A 26,264-nucleotide genomic window follows, 5' to 3' on the forward strand; every position below is an offset into this window, starting at 1 on the left:
CAAGTTTGCAATCAATCGACTTATAGGAGGACTCGAAAGTATATTTGTATTTAAGTTAATTTTGCAAACAATTATCGGCTTACTTATCGGTTATCGACATCGGCACTTTCTAAATTATTTGTTTATCGGTATCGGTTGAAAATAGTATTATCATGCATCCCTAATCACGGCTCAGCTGATTTCTGGGTTTGGTCAGCAAACGGGCCCACGATTGGTCGTTAAGTACTTCCACAGCACAGGTGATGTCATCAGCAGTCGACAGCAAGTGGAAAAAATTGTTTTTACCGATATTAACAACACGAAAAATAACGAAGTTATCAAATTAATTCTGGATAAAATATTAACTTTGTACTGCTTGAAATGGCTCAATGAGTCAGGTATCCCTTTAAAGGCCAGTCTTAAAACCATACCAGACTCATTGAACCATTTTCAGCAATAAAAAGTGAATATTTTTGTCCAGAATGAATTTGATCCCGACATTATTTTTCATGTACACCTTAAAAAGTAATTTTTCAACTTGCTGTCGACTGATGATGACATCACCTGTGCTGAGGAAGTAGCTAACGACCAATCATGGCTCAGTTTGCTTACCAAGCTCAGAAAACAGGTGAGCCATGATTGGCCGTTACCTACTTGATGTCATCATCAGTTGACAGCAAGTAGAAAAATTACTTTTTAAAAGGTATTAATTGTACATGAAAAATAATGAAGTTACCACGATAATTATAGATAAAATATTAACTTTTTTTTTTTTTTTTACTGTTGAAAATGTCTCAATGAGTCAAGTATCCCTTTTTAACATTTTGTCTACAATTAAATTTGATAACATCGTTTTTCATGTACTGTACAGTTTTGCTGTTGACTGAAGATGACATCACGCATGCTCAGGAAACAGGCAACGACCAATCATGGCTCCGTTTTCTAACATCACATGATCAAAGGCAGAAAACAGGTGAGCTCTGATTGGTCGTTACCTGTTAATAAAAATCACCTTATAAGACAGCATGAGATTGGCTCTTTTAGTGCTCATGTATTTGTTGTTTTACTCTATTTCATGTTTCATGTTGTTTTTATTTTAGCTATCAATCTAATTATGTTTTATGTTCAATGTATAACACTTTGTATTCAGCTGGTGTTGTTTATTTTAAAGCGCTTTATAAATAAAGTTGAGTTGAGTTTCCCGAGTCCCTGTGATGTCATTTTTGGTCAACAGCAAGTGGCAAAAATGTGTTTCAAATTAATTCGAGGTAAAATGTTCTCTTTTTACTGATCCAACTATGCATTGAAGCACTTCTCTGCCATCCTTGCCTGTTCCTGTTCACCCCAAAATGCAGTCAAAGGACCACTTTCAAGTGTCAGTGAGAAAAAGAGGAGCGGATGATCCATATGGGCAGAGTGGAAAAGGAGCTACACAAATGTCATACCAGGAAAGGACTTTTCAAAATAACTGAAGCAAATCTGCTTTTACGACCGTGACTCTTGCTTTTTGTGCAAGACACCAAAACCTTTCAAACGGGTCCCTCGGTGCTATCAAGCGGACCCCTGCTCCAATTATTTGCTTGACTCGTTGGGGTTCAATTTTCAATGATGGGTTCAAATGTAGACAGCAAATTAAGGTTGACTATGATGTGTAAAAAAAAAAAAGTATAATATTCATGATAAAAATGATTCTTGCCCATTCAATTCAATTCATTCAAACGTGCAATTTGTGTCGTTTGTGGTTGCGGATACAGAGACCACACTAATCCATTATTTATACAACGAAAAACTTTAAAGGGATACTTCACTTATTTAGCCCATTATAGAAATAAAAAGTTAATATTTTGTCTATAATTAATTTGACACTTTCATTATATTTTTCATGTACAATTAGTACCTTTAAAACCACATTTTGCAACTTGCTGTCGACTGAAAATTACATCACAAGGGCTCAGGTAACCAATCACAGCTCACCTGTTTTCTATGTTTGGTTATGTCACATTCACAAGCTGAGCTAAGCTTCCACTGCAGCAGCAGCAGTGACACGCCGCAAAAGATGAACGGCTTCCGGGTCAAGGAGAAACCAGCTTGCGAAAAACGGTTTACGGCCACATTTCATTTCCCGATTTGTGCTAAATAAACACAAAATAGAACATCGGATAAGGGCTCGTTTCCCGTTTTTCATTTTCACTTTTATTTCAGCAAAAACGGGAGACGACTCGTTTTCCATTATTTATTCATATACATCAAAACAAAAAACGGAAATCGGTTTGTTTCCCCGTTTTCCGTGTCCTTGCTTCAGAAGGAAAAACAAATGGCCGAAAAGTACACGGACCCATGCGGCCATATCCCGTACAAGTAAGTATTTGTCTGAAGCACAATGTCAAATGCATCCAAAAAGCAGGCACTCAAAACCTGTTCAATCAAAGCAAATATGGCTTTCATTTCAATGTTAACTTCTTCAAAATAAGTAATTAATGCAAGAACTATATTTTCACTCACTTACTATAATATGCTCTTCTACTAACAATTAGCATTCCATCATTTCAAACTTCATTTTGCGCTGTTATTGATCTTCCAAAGCGTAAAATCATCTGTTAAAATCGACACCTGTTACCAACGGCGCACAATCTGCTCGAGTGAATACGTGATTTTGGCATCTTTGTAAATTGGGCCCTGTGTGTCTTCTAGATTAAGACCGCAATCATTCTATTTCTCAAAGTGGAAAGGAGTGTGAGCATGTTGTTACTTTAATTTGTATTGATCTGTAATTGCTTGTGTGATCAATTTGTTTTAGTTTGTCAACAATGGGGCGTGGCACGCGGTCAGACGAGACAGAATATCCATTGTCGCACATTCAATCTGTGTTTTTAACCGACGGACTACAAAAAAGTCACAGGCTGTCAGATATCTGTCTGCCTCAAAATTTTGACATTTCAGCCTACAAGAACTCCACTTTCAATTTGAGAGAACACATTGTGGTTCTCTGTGCCATCTCTGCCTGGTGAGCCAATTGTGCTTTTTGTTACGTTCGTAGGTTGGATCCCAAAGGCGCAGACAAATACGATTTCAACTCTTTATTTGCATAACATCGAGAGGCGTAGAACAAACTTGACTAGACGAGAAACAACGAGAATGCATCGAGAGTCACGAGACCCCTTGGGCTGTGGAGATGCACAGAGGAACAGTGGTAATAATCCGACCAACACACACTTCTCGGTTTGGCTTAAATAGACAGTGAATTGATCGAATTGGCTGTGGCTAGACATGTGGCTAACAGGACTCACATGGAATTATCTGATTGGCTGTTGACCATATAAAGCGATTAAAGATTCTTGACATCACATAGCTCCTGACATCACATAGCGTTTTTCCAGTTGAAACTAGATGATGGTTACATCAGTTCAAAACAGACACTTGACCTCACGGTCATGACCCAAACATAACCCTTGCATAACCCAAACTTAACCTTGGCATGCCCCAGTCATGACACTTTTTGTCAACAAAGAAAGTTAATGTCAGATCTTTTCTTATAATTGTCGGAAACTATGTGAACATTTCTGTCATAATTTTGTCAATTTAATATTCATTCTATGATTTACAAACAAGTCCTCCAACAATAACGACCATTTTGGTCGTTTTACCATGCACCAAAATACGTGACCAAGTGTAATGTGTTGTAGTATAGCGACCTCTATCGGCCATGTTATACGTTACGTCTTTACATGGGACATGAATGGTTGAGATTAGTAGAAGGCACGGTGAGGTTGTAGACCGTTCCAAAACATGCAGTCAACACTAACAAAATATGTAGTCGACACCAAAACAATCACTGGACAACTGACCTCAGTGAGATAAACACTCGACTTTGGACCAGGTGGACCGGGTTTGAAACTGTCTTTCGTATTTTTGCGCTATTTTAACATGGCCGCTAGAGGTCGCTAAACTCAAATATGTCACACTTGGTCGTAATTTGGCACCTTTTCAAAACAACCGATGTGGTCGTATTTATTGGAGGACTGTCTGTTTTAAAAAAAAAATAAATAAATACAAATTTAAGTTACAGTTACTCGGTACTTGATTACTTAAGTAATTACTCAGAGAACTACCTTTTAACTCTACTTGAGTCATATTATTGTAAAGTACCTGTATTCTTACTTGAGTCCAATTGTTGGCCTCTGCATTGTTTATGTGTGAAAGTAGATGCCCAAACAACAAAGTGGCCCCGGGGACACGCACACACACAGCATCCGTACTCCAAGCTGCAGGTGCACCCGCGTATCATGTCACCCTCTCCCAATCTGCACCTCTTTGAAACGCTGTGAAAAAGCCGACATCTTTGTCATCATCTGTGAGATGACAGTGCGGGGCTCTTTGTTCCGGCGCTCTTGTGGCGGCTCCGCAGTCTCGGGCTGCGTCACCAGCTCAAACACTGCAGGATGGAGAAATCTCTGCAGCCAGCTCACATTTTTATACAACAGTACAGATTTCAACGGAAGGGAAAATGTATCATGCAACCAATTCTGTTGTAATGATTTTTTTAAGCTACTAAATATTGTACTTCATTCAAACCCAAAAACGTATATATATGTTTTTTAATACTTTGTCCTTCAGTCCCAAAAACATTTTTTTTTAATGCAAGAGAATAAAGAAGGCTTTGATGCAGCTTCTGACATGAAGAGGTGGCTTAAACCAATGGTAGTTATTACAAAAAATAGAGTATAAGAGATTAGCCAGGGCCATGTTGCAATGAGCTCTTTTTGTCAGTGTTTTCACCAGGGATTTAATATTGATGAAACTTAGCAATAGTCTAATGCTAATTGCTGCAAAACTGAAACAGATACAAATATACTTTATTTTCCTATGAAAGAAGAGCCTATAATGTTACTTTGGTCCATGTTTTTATAGCGAACAATATTCTGTGGGCCTTGGAAGATCAGTCAAAATCCAGCAAAAGAGTCGGGGAGCGAAGGGGGTTGCTTCTGAAAATGGCTGCAAGTTAATGAGTTAATAGTGTGACTCTAATCAATCGGAGCTTTGAGAATTGGACTTAAAGAAAAAAAGCACCTCTGTGGACGGAAGGAGATGCTCGCCATCGTAACTTCCTCGGCGAGAACAAATTCCCATTTTAATTTCACCTGGCACAGCAGGACGAGCTCTCGGGGTCCCGCTTGGATCGGAAACAACTTTTCATTTCTTACTCTGGCACCTTGAAGAAGAAGCGCTTTTCAAGTGACTAGACCAGCCATCACCATGGCAACACAAGCAATCCCAAAACATGCCACCACGCCGATTAAGCGACGACGACGGACTAAATTAACTGCAATTACAGCTGCTGTTTATGATTCACCGTCAACATTTCAGAACGGAATTTTCGTCAGCCTTGTTGTGATGTTTCTTTGCTTATATAAGAGAAAGGTCATGGCATATCTATTATTAAATGTCCAGGTCATAGCAGTGTGCATTATTAATAACCGTCGTGTCGTCTCTAAACACGCACACTGGTTGACTGTGAAACGAAAATCAATCTGAGCACTTTCGATCAAGCTAAAACAAGTCAAGAGAGATTGATGTCAGAATTTATAACAATTTCAACAAGGTTAAAAAAATAAAAATACTGAGATCTGTCAAAATATGCCGAGTATTAACAAGGTAATCTAGCCAAATATCATCCCGAAAGGTGAACAAACAGCCTTTGTTGTGTTGACATAATTGTGCAAGATTGGAGTGAGCCACCTGCTGTCAGCATATCAAGCACACGAAAATCAGCGCAACAAGCACAAGCGCGCCGTGAAAGCAGCGTAACGGGGCGCAGCAGCGAGACACCCGCCCACCCTTCCTGAATCAGCCGTTTCTGTGGTGACCAGAGCGCTGATGCGGTGGAGGTGGGGGTGGAGTGCGCACTGAAAGTGAAAGAGACAAACATTCCAAATCTGCATGAAGGCGGCGAAGGATGCTTGATTAAAAAAAGACGCGGCGGGGTCAATGCCACCGATCCCTCCACATGACAAAAATCGGTGACGGGTTGACACTTGGAGGTTGCAGCATCCATGTCCAGTGTCAACAAAAACTGAGGGGCAAACGTTCACTCAACAGGAGCAGTCGCTCTCTGCTGTGCCTGTGAAATCTCAACGAAACATGCGGATTCGTTTGCTAACAGCTCCAACGTGTTGTGCTTAAACACAAAATGAAAGCTGAAGGGCTGATACAGCTGCACAATTGGCTGGCAACCAGTTCAGGGTGTAACCCGCCTATTGCCCGAAGCCAGCTGGGATAGGCTGCAGCACCCCCCGCGACCCTTGTGAGGAGCAAGCGGTTAAGAAAATGGATGGATGGATGGATGGATGGATGGATGGATGGAGGGCTGATACAGATGGTTAGGAGTCGAGGAGGCCGATAACTGATATTTGGAGCTGTCTAGGGTTGCCAACTTTCTCATGCCGAAACAGGTGCACGGCACGGTGACATGGTGGTGTGAGCATGATGTGTGAAGTCAGTGTATATTCTGATTAGATTCGAAATGCACAAAGTTTGTACATTCCCTTTAATCCTTACTGCAGGCCATCATTATGTAACCTCATACTAAACCTCAAAGAAACCACAATTTGCCTCTTTACCTAAATAAAACAAACTAAAAAAATGAAAAAGCGGAGCATGACTCACCAAATTTTCTTTTTCCATGGAGACTTTTCTTTCTTTTCTTTCTTACAGGTTTATCCTCTCTTTCTAACCGACCGGACAACACAACACATCATTATTATTATTATTATTTTCTACCGGCTAGCCACCTGCTCATAATAAGCCGCTACAATAAATGCACGTGACGATGCCTGATGCCTGTGATTGGCTGACAGGTGCCGTGCTTCGTGACATTGCCGTTTTAGCTGTCTTTTTAGCCGTCTAGGACCTGAAGAGTGCGGTTTGCTGTGTTAAGCGCTGATTGTGAAACTTGCCAGCAAGCTCAATTCTCGCAGTGTTTGTTCATAAATAGTACGAGAATACATCTTGTATTGCTCCCGCTGATACGTTCGCAGTCGACGTATTAAGATAGGCATTTAGAGTGTAGGCGACATGAAGCTGTGACGAAACCAGGAAGTGCTTCTCTCTCTCTCTCTAGTTGCCTCTCTTACCTTGCAAGATCTCCACATAACATCACACCCAGTGACTCATTTTATTGGCTACGAGCAACTTCCTTGTCACTTGTCAACCTACGGGAGCAGCCGTGGTCCAAAAACGGCAAAGATGCCGTTTGCTGCATTTCCTGTAAGAATTGAGAATTATTTTACGGGACTTTTGAGGTCCCGTACGGGACATAACAATTTAGCCCAACATACGGAGCGTCCCGGATAAGACGGGACAGTTGGCAACCCTAATATACATGAACATGTTAGTGAGCTAGCCAATAGCAGCACAATAGAGACATAAATATTAGCACTTGTTTTCGTTATTAGCAAGAAGCAACATTATTGAGGATCAAAAAAGCAGACTAGTAATGAAAATAATTTGTTGGTGTTGAGTAGTAAGAAACTAAGGTAAGAAACTTTTCACATATTCTGGTAAAAGTAAGGAACACTTTCACTCAACTAGACAGACATACCGTGACTGGACTGTGGAGGACGAAGCGCTCCGCTCGTCTTGTCGCTTGTAAGCAAAAGGTGGATCAAACCATTTTCAGTCAAATGGGGGGTGTGCTGTATTTTCGTTAAGTATTACTTTTGAACTCTGTGCTTTATATATATTATAGCTGTAAGTTTCTAGCTTCTTAAAAAGAACGGGCAGTTAAAATATATTTACATATATGCTCTAAAATTTTGGGAGTGCTGTGGTTTATTTTTGGGGGTGCTGCAGCACCCCTAGGGTTGCCAACCGTCATTTGAAATACGGAATCGTCCCATTTTTAGAACTATAAGTACGCTTTCCGTGTTGAATTGTCAAGGGACGCACTTTTGTCCCATAATACCGCGAGATTCAAAAATAGTCTGTAAAATGTCAATGGAATTAATGAGTTAATTAATAAGCAGAAAACACATGGTTGAAAATGATGGCAAAATAACCCCCTTTTCCTGGCGAATAGCGTACGGGATTTCTGTGACACAGCTATCACGATCACTTGAAATTCTGCGTGACAACCTTCCACAAGAATGGAGGAAGCACCAAGTTCACACCAGCCTTTCACATACTGTACATTGTTTGCATCACTCAAACGGCGTGTGGCTATTAACGCTGGAGTTAGCGAATTACACACTGTTTATCAATGAGTAGGGATGAGTACTGAAGACTGTACTTTTTGTAATATGGACCGATTTGGGTCGGTACTTCTGAGCACCGATTTACATCAAATCAAACGGTGCCTTGTTTTGGTTCTGAAGCACGTCATTCTAATTTGCAACTGTGCAGGAGTAAGAGAGTTGACAATTTTCCATGGCGCACTTGAACGCAACATTGTACGTACACCAGCGTACTGACCTCGTACACTCGCGCTGGTTTTCACCCGCTAAAAATACATTTCCTGGTTTGGAATCGAGCCAAGCCAAACAAAATACAGTTTATCGAGTATGACCGGGTGGAGTATGGCAATGAACGCCGTTCAACGCAATTAGCGCACGACTAGTGTGAGGTGACGGCGCCGTCTTCACTCGCTGTACAGAAATGCGGTCATCCGTCTTTCACAGGTGCAGTGCACCGACACCGAAACAGAGAGATCCGTCTTCCCCACGCCGAATCGAATCATGCTGGAAGGTACACTGCTTTACCTTTACGGTATACATTGTCATTTGGAAGGCTTTACGTTCTTGAAAAACAACTGCACAAGAAACAAAGATAACATCCATCTAGCCATTTTCTTAACTGCTTAGTCCTCACAAGGTCGCGCGGGTGCTGGAGCCTATCCCAGCTGGTTATGGGCAGTAGGTGGGGTACACCCTGAACTGGTTGCCACCCAATTACTGGGCACACAGAGACGAACAACCACTCGCACTCACAAGCACACCTCGGGACAATTCGGAGCACCCAATTAACCTGCCATGCATGTCTCTGGAATGTGGGAGGAGACCGGAGTACCTGGAGAAGACCCACGCTGGCACGGAGAGAACATGCAAAATCCACCCAGGAAGGCCGAAGCCTGGACTCGAACCCAAGTCCTCAGTACTGGGAGGCCCACATGCTAACCAGTAGGGCTGGGAATCTTTGACTGTCTCACGATTCGATTCGATTACGGTTTTTGGGTCTCCGATTCGATTCAGAATCGATGTTCGATTCTCGATTCAAACGATTTTTGATTCAAAATTATTTGATTGACAAATGATTTCTGCTTCAATTTACAGAAATGCACAACATTGTCATGATCTACCCGTCTGGTTTGCATGACAAAATGACAAATAAGAGACATTAAAGTGTCTTTTTTTTGTTTAAACATTTATTAATTTAGTATTGTAAGTGCCTTTTTCCACAAAAACAACATGTGGGCTACAACTGCCTTTTCCCCTTCTTCTTCATTTCTAATTTTAATAAAATCAATTTTTTGATATTAAATAGCGATTCGATTAATAAATGAGAATCTCGATATTTTTATGAATCGATTTTTTTGACACACCCCTACTAACCAGTCATCCGGCGTGCCGCCCTAAAGATAACATCAGTTATTAATTTATATTTGTAACTGTTAGCGTTTAAACATGGTGGAACAGTGGTTAGCATGTCCGCCTCCCAGTACTGAGGACTAGGGTTCGAGCCCAGGCTCCGGCCTTCCTGGGTGGAGTTTGCATGTTCTCCGCGTGGGTCTTCTCTGGGTACTCTGGTCTCCTACCACATTCCAAAGACATGCATGGCAGGTTAATTGGGCACTCCGAATTGTCCCGAGGTGTGCTTGTGAGTGTGGATGGTTGTTCGTCTTTGTGGCTGGCAACTAGTTCAGAGTGTACCCTGCATACTGCCCAAAGCCAGCTGAGATAGGCTCCAGCACCCCCCGCAACCCTTGTGAGGAGCAAGCGGTTCAGAAAATAGATGGATGGATGTTTAAACATTACAGATTTTTTTTTTTTCTTTTCAAAAAGGCCAATACAGATATTCATCAATTGCCAAATATCGGCACCAATAATTGGTCTAATCCCTACAACATAAGGCCTCATTCAAGTTTGAAAGGAGCTCACTCCTACAGGTTGCACGCCACTTTCTGAACTGAGCTCAATATTGACATGCTGCCATTCCAACACAGATGACATCCCATGATGCAACACAAGGGGACACGAACCCCGACATGGACGACAAGCGGCGAAATTGTCGAGTGATTTAGACACCAGATTAAGAAACGAGTTCAAACCCACAAACGCCACCTTAGACATTGCAACTTCAAGCACCCTACACCCAAAAAAACAAGAAGATAATCCGCAGCACGTGGCTCATCATCTCCTTTATGGAATAAAGCCAACATTTTTGGCACCTTCTGATGCAGATTATAGAGAATCTTGTATGACACAGATCGCCTCCTGCTGACTCTACAACAAACAAGGACGGATATTTTCTTGTGCGCTCACACTAATCTGAAGAAAATCTGAAATGTAAACACCTCCAGCTTTTCCCCCAGACTGTTGTGGCGTTTCAACTGTGTCCACACGCTGTCAGCCGCAATGTGTGCGCACGTCGCTTCCAAAATGGTCCGCCTGAAGCGCAGCATTAAAACCGTCTTTATGTTTTCCCCTTTTGCTTTCTAAACAAGGCTGAGATAACGGTGGCAGAGCCGCTGCTGAAATCCTTCCCACTCCGCCCACTCGCTCTTTCAGGGACACACGGATTTACACAGGGCGGGGGGGAATCGGACACATTCACTCTGATCAGGCTCCCCCCTCCCCAAGTCCCACTCGTCTTTTTCACATGTTACTCAAGAGATAAACAAGCCTTTACACTCGCATGAAAAACAAAACAAAACAAAACACACCCTCCTTCATTTCTCACCTTATGATTGACACACCTGTTTCACTGGGGAAAACTTTCAGCGATGGCAAATCAAGCTGGTCAAGAATGACCACGTTTGTACACGGTGTTCTTGAAAAGGCGAATGAGGCGGAGGGAGGTAAGATGCGTTTCAGACTCACCTGTTCGTGTGGCAGCTCCTTAGCTTCGAGAGGCGGCGGCGGGTTGGAGCGAGTGGCTCACGCTGGACTCATACCCGCGGACGGACTGGCTTTGCACCGCAACGCAACGCAACGCGGACAGCTCACGGCTTTCTCCCTCCTTCCAGTCTGGGAGACGACGAGGCACTCTGCCCGTGCTGGGGGCTGCAGGCTGTCATCACTCTCTCTCCATCCCTCCCTCCTCTCTCTCCATCCCCCTCCCTCTTCTATCTCTCTCTATTTCTCTCTCACTCTCGCTCTCTTTCTCTCTATTTCTCTCTCTCACTATATTTCTCTCTCTCTCACTCTCTCACTATAGCTCTATTTCTCTCTCACTCTATTTTTCGCTCTCTCTATTCTCTTTCACTCTATATTCTCTCTCACTCTATTTCTCTTACTCTATTTCTTTCTCTCACTCTCACTCACTCGCTCTCTAGTTCTCACTCTCGCTCTGTATTTCTCTCGCTCTCTATTTCTCTCACTCCCCATCTGCCTCCCCCTCTCTTTCCCTCACTCACTCTCTCTCCATTTCTCTCACTCACTCTCTCTCTATTTCTCTCACTCTCTCTCGCTCATTCGCTCTCTTAATCTCTCTCACTCTCTCTATTTCTCTCTCCCCCCACCTCTCTCTCTCTCTTTCCCTCTCTCTCTCCCTCCCCCGCCTCTGTCTCTCTCCACCTTCCCCCCTCTGTCTCCCCTCATCTGTCTCTCTTCTCCCCCCACCTCACCCTCTCTCTCTATCTCACTCTCCCCCATCTCTCTCTCCCTCTCTCTATTTCTCTCCCCCTTCCTCCCTCTCTCTAGCTCCCACCCACCTCTCTCGCTCTCTCTCTCTCTCCCCCACTTCTGTCGCTATCCCCCCCATCTCTCCCATGCTTTCCCCCATCTCACCCCATCTCTCTCTCCCCCATCTCTCTCTCTCTCTCTCTCTCTCTCTCTCTCTCTCTCTCTCTCTCTCTCTCTGGCACATACTCACACATCTGGGAAAATGTGTTTACATGAAGTCTTGCAATTTGCATATCTGTGTCTGTGGTGGTTAAATAACAGCACTGTACAAGTGTTAGAGGCAATAGTTGAAGTCTACGCATCCACCTCCTGTTCCCCCTTCACACCTCCAACCAGCAACCCACCCGCCCTCCTCTTTGCCAGCCCCTCAAAGCCTGTTCAAAATGAGTCATCATCTTTCAGCCAATCGTGGCAGCGACACAGACTGGGATCAGCAAAACACAAGTATTTATGTTCTTATGCGCTGAGAAGAAGAAGATCAAATGGAGGATCGCCTCAGGATAAATCTACAAGACAACCAAGCCAAAAACGTTGCTTTCCCCACATACACAATCGATATACTCACGTTTTACTGACAACCATTTATTTGTCGGGTTGGAACCAAATAGTCGACATTTAGTCTTGAGCTTGAAAGCGACTCACCGCTAATCACGTTTTTGACATGTCTCTTCTCCCAATTGGGCAATTTACACAGGACTTTCCACTCGCCCGTCTGCCGCAGTCGCCAGAATGTAACGCTCTGTGGCACAACAAAACATCAAGACAAAGTCCTAATCTTCCAAATCCACACAAGTATGAAAACAAACGGGAGGATGAGAATAAAGGTTAAACTCGCTAGCTTTGGCTATTACCACCACCACTAGTCTTAAAAGATTTATACCAGCAATGGGCCTACCTCAAAACTGGCGGTGAGGAAAAAGAAAAAAACTCCATCTGCCTTGCCAAAATGTTTTTGCTTGTAATTTACAAACAACAATTGCACATCAACACAAACTTGCTACAACTACAACTATTTGAAAGTCCTCTTGATGGAACACAAGATGAAACTGAGAAGTTAGATGAAGAGAAACGTGCAGGACTCCCACAAACACATCAACTACAATGAGCGTAATGGTGAGTAGTATTTTTAACTCATTCACAGCCATTGATGGAAAAAGATGTCAAATGATGCATTTTTGCTGGGCTGGCAGTGAATGTTTTAAACATGTTCCCTTTGTCTCTAAGGCTGTTAAAATGCATCTTTACAAGATATAGGAAGTCAAAAAAACAAAAACAAAACAATAATTACATAATTTATTGACTCGATTTTCATTCCGTTAATCCCTTCGGACCCATTGCAGTGAACATGACATATTTGCGTGTCGAAACCAATCAAAATGCATCATTTGGATGACGTCAACACTTCTGGTTCATGATTGGATCCTAGCTAACCAATCACAATCGCATGTTGATTTGCATGATGTTCACGTTGAAAATGTTACGTATAAGTTGGTAAGTTTACAACACGTTCCAGCCATATTATCCTGACGTCCACTATAACAAATAAAAACATGAGCTAACGACAAAAAAAAAAAAAAAAAAAAAAATCCATGTTGTTCTTAGGTGGTAAAATGGTCGAATCATTTAAAAAAAAAATGCAAAACAGAAAAATATGTGGGTCTGAAGGGGTTGAAAATGAAAATCTTTCAAGTCATTCAACCTAGGAATTTTTGTTTTATGCCTTCAAAAGTTCTGTTGCCATGCAAGCAAAAGGCCAAATCAATGTTTATATATATATATATATATATATATATATATATATATATATATATATATATATATATATATATATATATATATATATATATATATATCCATCCATTTTCTTAAAACCGCTCACTCCTCACAAGGGTCGCAGGGGGTGTGTGCCGGAGCCTATGGGTATTCGTCAGACTGCAAAACTGTCAGCACCCCGTCCCCTAAAACCTCTGAACCTGGAATCGCTCCTGGTGGATACCATTCATTTTTGTGCATAAAGATTTCAAAGCAAATAAATATTCATTATTAATCACTGCACACTTGCAGGTGAAACACTTACCAGGAAAAATGAATGTACAGTACATGAATCATCATAACAGTTTGTTACAATATTGCAAATGTCTTTCCGTGAATGTGGTAAGCATCCATGAATACAAACAGGTTATTTCATTCATGACAGTCAGCCGTCCATGTCATCAAAATTTGTTCTGGAATGTGTCTGACTGCTTTACCTGTTAATGTGGAACATGGAATATTCATGCGGATTTGTAAGATGCTTTTCTCTTATCTGCCCAAAGTACTTGGCAGTATTCCCTTACTCACAAGCATTAATGCATGCGGCAGCAACTTGCATGGGCCTGACCAGCTCCATTACGTACTAAGCTGAGTAAAGGACACTTCCATGCAGGTCTTTGGAAGTTCAAAGTGAAACATCCCAGTTACTATGCAGTGAACTAAGCCGGCACAAGAGGGCTTAGACCAGCTTGGCCTCATAAAACTACAGATGATGGGCTTTTTAAACAACAGAGCAGAGGCTCTTTTTTATTTTAGGAATCCAAATCCAGTTCTCCATCCATTCATTTGTCTACCACTTAATCCTGTTCACACGCACGTTCGCAATCACCTCGCAAAGAGGGAGCGCATGCTGCAAGACCTGCTAACCACATGCACCGTTGCCATGCAAAACATTTCCAAAGAACTGATCATTTGTGACAGCTCCAAAAATGTTATTACGATCAAGTGACGGCCCTTTGCTATGCTCGAGATGCAATTATGAAGAAGATGGTGCTTTAATTTGACTAGAGAGGCAATCAGAGCATATCCGTTACTTACAGGTAACCCAAAAACTGCTATAAAAAAATATTGTGTAAAAAAACAAACGCATGGAAGGGAAAAAAAAAAAAAAAGCTTAATTGATGAAAGTGTGCAGGGAGCGAGCAGGAAGAATGATGCTGAGTCATGCTAATAATAGGAGATTTGGCCTTCGTGCTTGGAGTTTTTCACTCTGGAGGTCAATCTTTCGGCGTCATAATCATGAAATTACTGCATAGCTTGCCACAACAATTGTCATTTGTTCCATGCTAGTCAACATAATAATATAACATCATCATAGCGTTTCAATACAGTACGTAATGTGTAAAAATAAATCAGTTAGCATGCAAGTTTTACCTTTTCCATTACAAGGTATATTGTCCCCCGATTTGAGCATAGCATCTCGTCCCAGAGATCCAGGCAGCGACAAGCTTTTAAAACAGCCCCAGTGTAAGGAGATATGGCGTTATATAGGTTGTGAGGTGTGGATTCCAGCAAAGTTTATTAATTTGATTAACTTGGTGCAAGAATAATTGTAAATATAAGTTATCATACATTTGCTGCAATGAAGAATTGCTTCTGCTTGCAATGAAGAATGCTTTGCTCTGCTCCATAGTCACATTCACATAGCCTAGCTATAAAAATAATAATCCGTGCATGCTTTCAAATTGCCGCGGGAGTGATGTCACGCAGCCGACACGTTCGCCCGGCCCCGGTTGTGACACGCCACCCCCGCTCTGCTATTGGCTGGAGGGGTGTAAACACTGTCTTTCCACAAAAACGTCCCGCTGTTTACAAAACAAACACAAAATGACAAAATACAGGCTGGGGCGTGGGGGGTTTAGGACAAAATCACCACCAAAGATTAACATAAACCCATTTGTGTAGACTTGAGAGAAAGTTAAAGTGTGTATATCCTGTATTTAAAAAGTGCATTTTCCTGAGTGAAACCGGCATACTGGGCCTTTCAGTCGGACAGTCATACAGCATCTTATTTTTTATTTTAATGTATTTTAGATTTGTATCAATTATTTTGATGTAAATATTGACTTTAATGGGGAAATTCGACTTAAGTCGAAATTCGGGTTAAATCGCTAGCGTAAGAACGGAACGCCGACGTAAATCGAGGACTCCCTGTACTGTAATCTGAAATTCTAGAATGGATTTCTGTGTCCCACGGAGCACCTCAATCAGAATCCCATTTTCACCAGCAGGCTTTGTAAGGCTACAATGGATCAATCACCGTAACCTGGGTAGCTAATCCCTGAACCATTCCACCGGGCGGTTGTGGTTGAATGCTTCATCAGTTTGTGATATGAGGTCAGCTGTGGTTGAGTCTAGCAATGAGAATAAAAAAAGTATTTAAACAACAAAGACCACTGATTTTAAACATTGCAGCAATATGTGGGTAAAGGGGAGCCCAGTCCTCCTGTGTTGAATTTAGTTTGTGGGCCACATTCACCCCAAAGTATACTTGTGGCTATTTTTGTTTTGTTTTGTTATTTTAAATTGGACTTTATGTTGATGGGCATTACAGTTCTTTTAGGTGAACTGAAGCAATAGAATCTGTTCATTTAAAATAACCGTTCAAATGAATTGTTCACCGAATCGTTAAATCACTTCAAGAAGTGACCCGTTCACTCACGTTTACTGAGAAGATTCATTCTTTTTGAACGAAACGGTCGCGAACGACATAAGACCAAGGAACCGATGACCGCTTTGACGAAGGTTGGAGTGACAGACGAAAGGTCAGCAAGGTAAGAGATTTTTCTCTTTACCGGAAAAACAACTGCCTCAAGTCAAGAAACTTAAACCCTTTCTAAAATAAAGAATACAAGATGAAGGCCGTGATTCATCTTGATGCTGCGAGTCTAAGACATTAATGAGCCATTGTGCCATATGAGGTCAATGGAGAAGGTTGATAATGAGGGTGACAGTGATGTGTAGCCTTGATTAGAGTCTGCGTCGTACGAGATGACCTTTGATTTCACCTGGTTACCACTTCTACGATGCAGCCAGCAGTTATCTCATCCATAACTGTGATGAGAGGCCACAGATGCTTGACGCATGGTGAAACAATGTAAATAATACACACTAAGCATCAGTGCAGTTAGTCTTTGAGTTAACATTAGTACCTATATACTGGTAAATAAAGGACTTGATCATTTCACTTTTCTGGTGGGATTTCATTTTGCTTTGTTTACCTGTGTTCCCCGTCAACGCTACCCTGGCAATAGCCGGATGGATATTGCGCTTCACTCAAGTGAGTTCTCCGCAATATCCATCTGGTACCGATCCACAGTAATATGGTCGGGAAAAGGCGGGATATTCTGTACATTAATTAGAGCTGATTAGACAATGCGTCATTCTACACGTTTGTTTTAACCAATCACGGCCACTGGTGAAAATTCCGTCTTCGTTCTCGTCGAAGGGGGGAAAAGCATGAACATCTTACCAGCTAGAAATGTACGAAGCGCCTCTCGCTGTTCAACATTCAACAAGGAAATGGTGAGTAATTCTGCGAGAACAGAATTAAATGCAGCGTCCATTCGTCCATGTTAGGTTTGTTTGTTAGCTCCGGCGTCGGCGCTAGCTTCCTGGTTTCATCACAGTTGCATATCCCGCCCCCAAACACAATGTCGCTCTGTGATTGGTCCGGATCGGCAGAAATCAACAGGAGTTGTACAAAATCTAATTTCCGGGGTTTGTGAACTCACAAATACTGCGAGAATTCAACTTGTGAGAGCAAGGTTATGTCTACTCATTATGGGGAGGGAAAAAAAATTACTACTCAATACTCATATTTTTTAAAAAAAGAAAAATTTAAAAAATGGAAAAAAAGAAACAAATGAAATTGAAAATAAAATTACTACTCATTATAGTAAAGAAAACATCCAAAAATTAAGAAAAAAACAAAAATGGAAAAAAAAATACTGCTTATTATTTTTTTTAAAAAGAAGACAAATATACGAAAAGAAACATCCGGGCTGATCAGACAGATCATATAATTTTTCTGTTGGGATTTATTTTTGCACGTTTTCCTGTATCTGTCTACTCATTATGTCGTTGTTGCCACCTGTTGTATTCAGCTCATCTCCCACCCGCGTCAACCAATCAGCTCTGTCCAGTCACTCGTGTCGTGTCTCGGTGTGCCTCCTTGACTCGTCAGTCTGTTGGTTTTTAGATCCCGCTTTCCTTTCACTCTTTCTTGGCTACCTCCAATGTCGTGTTTCCTTGCCATATGTGGTGGTGAATCGGTTCCCCGTGTTTCTTTGCTACATTGGGTCTAAGCTATGCTTTATTGTTTGTTTGGGTTTATTTGTATTTTGAACTCGGTCGCCTTTTTGACAGTAATTAATACCCTTTTAATTTCTCATGAACCTTCTTTGCCTTCTTTTATTGTTGCTTGGATTTGGATTGAAATTTTGATGGATGGATGGATGGATGGATGGATGGATGGATGGTGTGGCAGTCAAGTACAAATATTTAATGTAGTTGTAATTATAAGCTTTTGAACTACTGGTTGCTTGAGCTAAAACCAGGTACAATTCACACCTCTGTCCAATATTGTGAAGGAGCTGCTGTCATGTTCGCAGAAAATAGACACAACACAACACAACAACAAAAGGTGTACAATACTTATTTCCTCTGGGTGAAAACACATTTTGCTGTTGAAGTGTGAGCTTTTATGGGTAACACTTTTTTTTTTTTTTTTTGGCTGACCCTCTACATAGAAGCAAAACATATCCATTTCCAGGTAGTGCTATTGTGACACACAAGTGTGAATGTTTACAACTCGACCCAGTATGGTGATGGAGTGATGATGTCCCAGTGTCCCTTTTGCAATTATCTGTCCATTTCCGTGTATGTGGAAATGTCAACTGTGAATTGATGGGGAGCTAAAAACTAAAATGTGTATTCACAACTGAGCAGAAGTGATCATTTTTCAATGAATACTCTTGTTTGAATGAGGTACACACTTAAGATACATGGCAGAATTAATCAGAACAACAATCTCCTGTATATAAAGATGATTATACAACAGTGAGTTCCGATCAAACACTTTGATTGGACTACACTGATGCCATACAGTAACAACAACATTGTAACTTTCAACAGATCACTCTTCCTCACAGGTGTTCTAAACTATGAATCATCATGGTCCTCCATGCATTTTCCAACACTACTGTGGGGTGATTAAAAAGTTTAGCATTGCAAAGATGGATATTGTAGGAATAATTGTGAATAATAAGTTATCATACATTTGCTGCAATGAGTAATTGTTTCTGCTTGCAATGAAGAAAACTTTGCTCTGCTCCACACTCACATTCATATAGCCTAGCTATATGTTATCTTAATAGAAGATGACTCAAGAAGCTCAAGAAGCAGAACATCTAACGCAGCAGAATGGTTAGAGACAGTCTGCTGAGGCCGCCTGTTTTCTGTTAAGAAATGATTGCAAACTTGACCACACATGTACTCACCAATCTTCCACTCACATGCACACACACGTGTTCCAACTAGTGTTGTTCCGATACCGTTTTTTTTAGCTCCCGATTCCGATACCCAGCTTTACAGCATCGGCCGATACCGATACCATACAGATACCTAAGCTTTGTGTCCCTCAACATGAAAAAGCTGTCATGCCATTGGTTCAGACCATTCAAGGGCCAATAGGATATCTTAGATGGGCATGCAGTGAACATGTCACATATCAGTGAATGTCGTGCATGAGCAAAACACAAGATGATGCATCCAAAATCCTATATTAGCGTTGGAATTAATGGTATCGGCATGTTACTTGTGAGTAGTCGCCAATACCGATACCACTGTTTTAATGCAGTATCGGCACCTCTGCCGATACCAGTATCGGTATCGGAACAACACTAGTTCGAACTATGCCTTGCATTTGCATTTTTAGAGTTGGAACACCCATGTAACTAGGGGCATGGAAACCAAATAAAAAGAGGGGTGAAGAGGGGATTTTTTGAGAGAGTGCAGTAGTAAATTGTATCAGTCAATTCCTCTCTTCTCTCCTCGCGAGCCTTGAACTGAGTGTCTTCTCTCATTTTTGTGTCGTGTTTAATAGATGTCAAACAGGTAACCCTGACAGATACACTGTACATTATTTCCAGCAAAAAAAAAAAAAAAATCGGATTTAAAGTTAATGACAAAGGCTAGGAAAGAAGCCCGAAGATGTCACCACAAACCTCATGTCATTCATTGATTAATTAAGCAAACGAATAGGAGCAGCCACTCACACTGATGACGCTACTTTGTGCAACTTTTGCTCGGTGTGGTGATACGCCGACTAAATGATGTATTAGCGTGACATGACTTGATAATATAATCGGCCAACTATCTCCATTCCATTCATCCATCCATCCATCCATTTTCTTGACCGCTTATTCCTCACAAGGGTCGCGGGGGGTGCTGGAGCCTATCTCAGCTGGCTTTGGGCAGTAGGCGGGGTACACCCTGAACTGATTGCCAGCCAATCGCAGGGCATCTCAATTACAAGAAATAAGTAAAACACTGACTTGTTTCATTGTTTTTTTTGTAGTGTTGATGCTAATGCTTTAGCTAGTTAGCATATTTCGCTAACAGTTAACTTTGTGGATCATGACACTGTTTGTTACTGATATTGTATCCTACATATTTTATGTGATTATCAACCTTTTTAACATGTTGCATACTGTCAAATTTCAGGCACTCGGAAGAACCAGCTCTGCCTGTTGACATTTCCAAACATCCGAGCATTTCTGCCATTTTCACAATACAACGCTTCATTTCAATGGCCTATTGTATTTGTATTGCTTTTGCCTCTTACTGGAATGCAAACCAGGCATGTTGTTATAGTAGTCAAACAACATTTTATGATGATTTTCAAATCAAAAATAATCCTAACAAATCAAATTAAAATGATCCAAAGTCCAATGCTTTTCAGTAAGCAGAGAGCATCCTTTCCTTTCACCAAGGAAAAAAGCTGCATTCAAGGAAAGCGGGAAATCAGATTTATCCCACTTGGATTGTGTCAGTTCCTCGCTCAAAGCGTTCAAGGTACAAATGTAAATATAAGACATATTATGTTCATTTGACACGAGATCTGGAATGACTGTGTTAACCAGAACAACAAACAATTTATCGTAATCAGCCATCTTTATTGTACACATTTGCCTCAAACGCTTTTGAGGGCGGAACTGGGACACTCCGAGTGGGATAAACCTGACGTCAGACGCAGCATAAGACCACTTTGCTGCTACAATTTTTTGCTCCAAGTCAAAACATGAATTTGTCCGAAAAACTCACAAGTAGTGTTAATTTTGACTGCCATTTTAAAATTTTGTCTTAGTTTTAGTCCAATTTCAGTCACGCTTGTTAGTTTTTATCACGGTTGGTTAACCTCATCCCGTTTTTATTTAGTCTATTTTTAGTCGACGATGAATCTAGCATTTTAGTTTTTATTTTAGTCCAAGAAATCATAATTTTATTCGTCTAGTTTTAGTCAACAAAAACAGTCCAATTTCAGTCACGCTTGTTAGTTTTTATCACAGTTAGTTAACCTCATCACATTTTTATTGTGTCAATTTTTAGTCGACTATAAATCTAGCATTTTAGTTTTTATTTTAGTCCCAAAAAAACTATTTAATTAGTCTAGTTTTAGTCAGGACAACCATTTTTACCCCTATATATATATATATATATATATATATATATTTTTTTTTTTTTTTTTTTTTGGTGTGCAGAATTATTGAACCTTTTTGGATCTAAAACTATTTCACATAAAATCTCATCTTTTTGATGAAAAACAACTTGACACACAATTACAGTGGCTACTATGGCCGCCATGCTATGAGCTAGTAAGTTAGCATTAGCTAGCAGTCGCATTAACTCTTTAAATCCCACGCATTTTCTGACAAGGTAACTCCAGAATCCCACCAGATTTCACATATTTTCACCCATTTTCAATGCTTATTAGAATATTGTGTGCTATGACTAAATAAACATGGTGGGTCTCGTTTGAAAGATTGGGTTCTCCTCTTTCATTAGAAAAAAAAAGTATGATTCAACCTTATTCTGTTCTTTAGTAATCATCATTTGAAAATGGCTTGATTTGACATAATTCAAGAATCTCGGGCAAAATAACAGTAGCAAGGCTTGACCCCAGCTGACAACTTGCTGACATGTAGGTCACGGGTGGGCCGGAACAGATCATGTGCGTGGATGTGGATTTCCCCAAGGAAGGCCACATCTGCCTCATCCACTTAGTTTGGACAGAAGTAATCAGATTGAATGACCTCACATCGAATAGACGGGACGGAAACCACGTGCGGGCCAGCCTGCTCGTTTTGTCTGCCGCCATTTTCATGTGCTGTCATTGTTAGGCATGAGGAATCCACAACATCAATCGAGCCTTCCGTTCTAGTTTGTGTTGATGTGACTCAAGCCATTTGGTCTTGAGAGTCAAATGTCATGAACCAGCCAGAGAAGCACATTTTGATACAAACTTGATCATGTGATTTAAAATCAAGGTTCCTGTGGTCAGTTATGTGTCTTGTGTAATAATCCATTTTCCCATTTGACTCATTCACTCGCAGTCATTTTTACAGAAGCAATCCCGTTCGCTCCCGGCTGTTTTACTGGATTTTGACTGGTTTTGCAAGGCCCACAGAATATTATGTTCTATTTCTATAAAAGCATGGAACCTTTCAAAAGAAAGATTAAAGTCTCTTCTTTCATCAGGGAAAAAAAAAGTATGTTTCTGTTTCCGTTTTGCAGCAATTAGCATTAGAGGAGAGCTAAGTTTCATCAGTTTTCAAAAATCTATTTAAATTGTCAGTAATTTAGCTTTTTTTCTACATGGCCCTGGTTGATATCCTTTGCTCTGCTGCCACCTTCTGGCAGTTTGTGTAATAACTACCATTTCTGCAACCGTTCTTTGCAGTTGAGAGGCTGTATCAAAGCCTTCTGTATGCTCTAGCATAAAAAATAAAAAATAAATAAAACATTTTTAAAAAAAAAACATAAATACGTCTTTGGGACACTTAAAACATAAAAAAAAAAAAAACGTATTTAGTACGTTATTGGGAGCAAATGAGTTAAGGTGCATCGTACCTTTCACAAGCACTTTGTTGTGAAGGCAAATGCAATTTTCTCATGAAAGTCTGATTTGAATAAAACTGCACAAAAAATGTCTTATGTACTCGTTAGAATGTCTTAGCATTACTCCAGACAACTAAATAACTTATTTGTATGTAGCTGGGGAAATGTTCGTTTGGCTTGTTGACATCAAAGTGCTGTACTGGCTAACCTGAGGCTATCGCTCAAATGTAAACAAATTGCAAACTCACAAAGACGTTTTTGCCCTTGAGACCTCAGTTATGCAGTGAAAAGAGGACAAATATGGAATATTTGTCAGACGTGCTTACAATTTGTCGCCGGGAATGGAAAACGAAGAGCGGAGGCCCGCCACCATTCTTCCCACATGAGGAGCAACATTTGTGCAAGTGCAAGTGAGGTTTATTTTGGCATCTGGGTAATTCAGATGCGTCCCCAGCGTTTGCAGAGATCGTCTCGAGGCCCATCATATTTTTGGCGGCGTAATTAAAAGAGGAATGAGCTAATCTGGGCTGCTCATTAAGTGGGTGAGGAGGATCAACCCAAAGTAGCGCAAATATGTGCTTACATTTAAGGCACTGCTGTAATCGTTCAGTGTATTTTTTTTAATACACAAAATAGCAAACCATCTGTCTATCTATCTATCTATCTATCTATCTATATCTATATGTATCTAATAGGGGTGTGCCAAAAAAACAATTCAGAAAAGAATCGAGATTCCCATTTATTAATCGAATCGAAATTAATATCCAAAAATCGATTTTATTTCAATTAGAAATGAAGAAGAAGGGGAAAAGGCAGTTGTCCACATGCTGTTTTTGTGGAAAAAGGCACTTACAATACAAAATTAATAAATGTTTAAAAAAAAAAAAAAAAGACACTTTAATGTCTCTATTTGTCATTTTGTCTTGCAAAGCAGACTGGAGTAGATCATGACAATGTTGTGCATATCTGTAAATTGAAGCAGAAATCATTTGCCAATCAAATAATTTTGAATCGAAAATCGTTTGAATCGGGAATCGAAAATCCATTCTGAATCGAATCGTAGACCCAAAAATCGTAATCGAATCAAATCGTGAGACAGTCAAAGACCCCAGCCCTAGTATCTATATCTATCTATATCTATCCGTATCTATCCATATCTATTCATCTGTCTATCTATCCGTATCTATCTATCTATCTATATCTATCCCTATCTATCGATCTATCTGTATCTATATCTATCTATCTTTATCTATCGGTATCTATCTATCTATCTATCTATATCTATCTTTTTTTATCCATCAGTCCATATGCATCAATCCGTATCCATCTATCCGTATCTATCTATCTATCTATCTATCTATCTATATCTATCTTTTTTTATCCATCAGTCCATATGCATCAATCCGTATCCATCTATCTATCTATCTATCTATCTATATCTATCTTTTTGTATCCATATCCATCAATCCGTATCCATCCATCCACCTATCTATCCACCTATCCATCTGTATCCATCTATCATCTATCTGTTCATCCAAAATATGATCAAACTTTGGCTGTTATTTATTGAAGTTATTTCACAATAACAATAAGATGGTGTAAAGTACTTTGAGCACAGTTTGATTAATTTAACATTAAGGTAAACATAATCATCCATCCATTATCTGGTTTACCACAAAATACAGTAAGTAAAGCCGCTGCATTTGTTTTTGTCTGATACTTTCAAGCCACATTTCGATGTGTGATGTGATCTGCAGCATGAACTAATGATTGAAAATCACTCTCAGTCAAAAAGGACAGATGACTAATATTTCCAGGCACAAATAGCTGTTTGTGTTTGGGGCGAAACAAGGACTCTCCCATCAGCAGCCACGCAACAGGAAATGGACTCAACAGGGCTCAGCAGGCAACTGGGAGATTGCGTATACATAATGCACGAGGAAAGAAATGCCAGTGAATGAGCAATTAATTCCAAAACAAAACGCCGAGCAAGAATTGCATGTAGCCTCTATAGCTAGTTTTCATTACTGTGTGCTGTAGTATTAAAAGCAAACATAATGGAGAATTCTGCCATCTGATTTCAACCCAATAGAGAATGTTTTTCTCTTACTAAAGTGAAAATGGAAGGCTTGGCACAAAAAATAAATAAAAAAGATGCCTCCAGGGAGTGAAGTCAAAACGTGAACTCCACACTTCATATGGTTTTTCATGTCAACCAGTTTTCATGCAAGTATTAAAAATAATGATTTCATAATATCCAATATATCGCCACTGCTAATTGAAATGTGTCCATTTTTGTCTTAGGGTGTATTTAGACCAGAAACGTGCTTTAGTCCGCTTGTTTGGTCCGGACCAAAAGCGGACTGTATTTTTTTTAGTTTGCTGCGGTTCATATTCACACTGTGCTTTTTGCAAGCGGACTATATTGCGTAATCATGTCGACCCACGCGACGATCCGTGCTCCCATTGGATAAAAATGACGAGGGCTGTACGTGTTCGAAACCTGGAAATAGCGGAAAACGTGAAATTCCGACGTGCTGCATTACTGTGCTGCATATTTGTTGCGTTATTAGATGTGAGATATATGCGAGCGTCAAGGGCAGCTGATTCAACAGAGGTTCCGCCACCCTGTTGCTAATTTTGGAACGCGTCGTCGATTGCGTGTAGTAAACGGAGGAGCAGTTGCGCTCCGCTTACCCCGCCCCCACCACAACATGCTGACAGCAGCGTGGCTAAACAGAATACGGATGATTATGAATTAATTTAGCACAATATTCACTACCGGGCAAAATTCCCCCCCCCCCCCCCCCCCCCCCTCGATATTTGACTACGATGGCTTGTTAAGCCCAAAAAGGCGCATATGTCCAGCAGTTGGAGTGGATCAGCCGTGGTTTGACTGCAAAGCGAACCGCGCCGAGTGCGATTGGAAGCGGACCGAGACCACCTCGAAAGGTCGGTCTCGGGCCGCTTGTTTAGTCTGCACCAGGATTCGTTTGTGTGTATTCAGACCTGCACAAAAGGTCCGCACCAGCATGGGAAACGAACTCTGGTCCGTTTAAAGCAGACCAAACAGTGCAGGTCTGAATACACACTTTTTTTTGGGGGGGGGGGATGAAACTGAATACAGACATCCCAAAAACATAAAAAATGTAAATTTGACATGTGTTTTTATAATTATCGATTTATATTTGTGTTGTGGTTTGCATTTGTGTAGTTTGTGTACATCACAATTCTTATTTTTTTATTGACTTTCATTTTGCCTCTGCTGTCTGCAGCCAGGTCAAAAGAGAAACTGTTTTCAATTGCCTTACCTGAATACATCAAGGTTAAATAAAATTTAAAAAATGAACAGTTATGTCAAATGAATCATTTTCAGCCTCTGAAAATTTAGTTATTATAGGGATGCAATGATAATGGCAATTAGGGCTGCACGATATTGGAAAAACATGCGATATGCGA

General features: G+C 40.6%; 1 protein-coding gene across 3 annotated transcripts in view; it reads right to left on the minus strand.

Annotated features, from left to right (window-relative positions):
• LOC144014220 (prickle-like protein 2) overlaps positions 1-26,264 on the minus strand; it is a 95,364-nt gene that overhangs the window by 53,990 nt on the left and 15,110 nt on the right. The window contains exon 1 of one of the 3 annotated variants that reach the window (XM_077513859.1): positions 11,070-11,272. The exons of 1 other annotated variant lie outside the window; for it this stretch is intronic. The gene's annotated coding sequence lies outside the window, so the exon portion shown is untranslated. Of the gene's footprint in view, positions 1-10,543; positions 10,902-11,069; positions 11,273-26,264 lie in introns of those variants that run through there. One more of the 3 variants, XM_077513861.1, reaches the window with a different exon arrangement.

This window comes from Festucalex cinctus, chromosome 2, assembly GCF_051991245.1.
Source record: "Festucalex cinctus isolate MCC-2025b chromosome 2, RoL_Fcin_1.0, whole genome shotgun sequence".
NCBI lineage: Eukaryota > Metazoa > Chordata > Actinopteri > Syngnathiformes > Syngnathidae > Festucalex > Festucalex cinctus.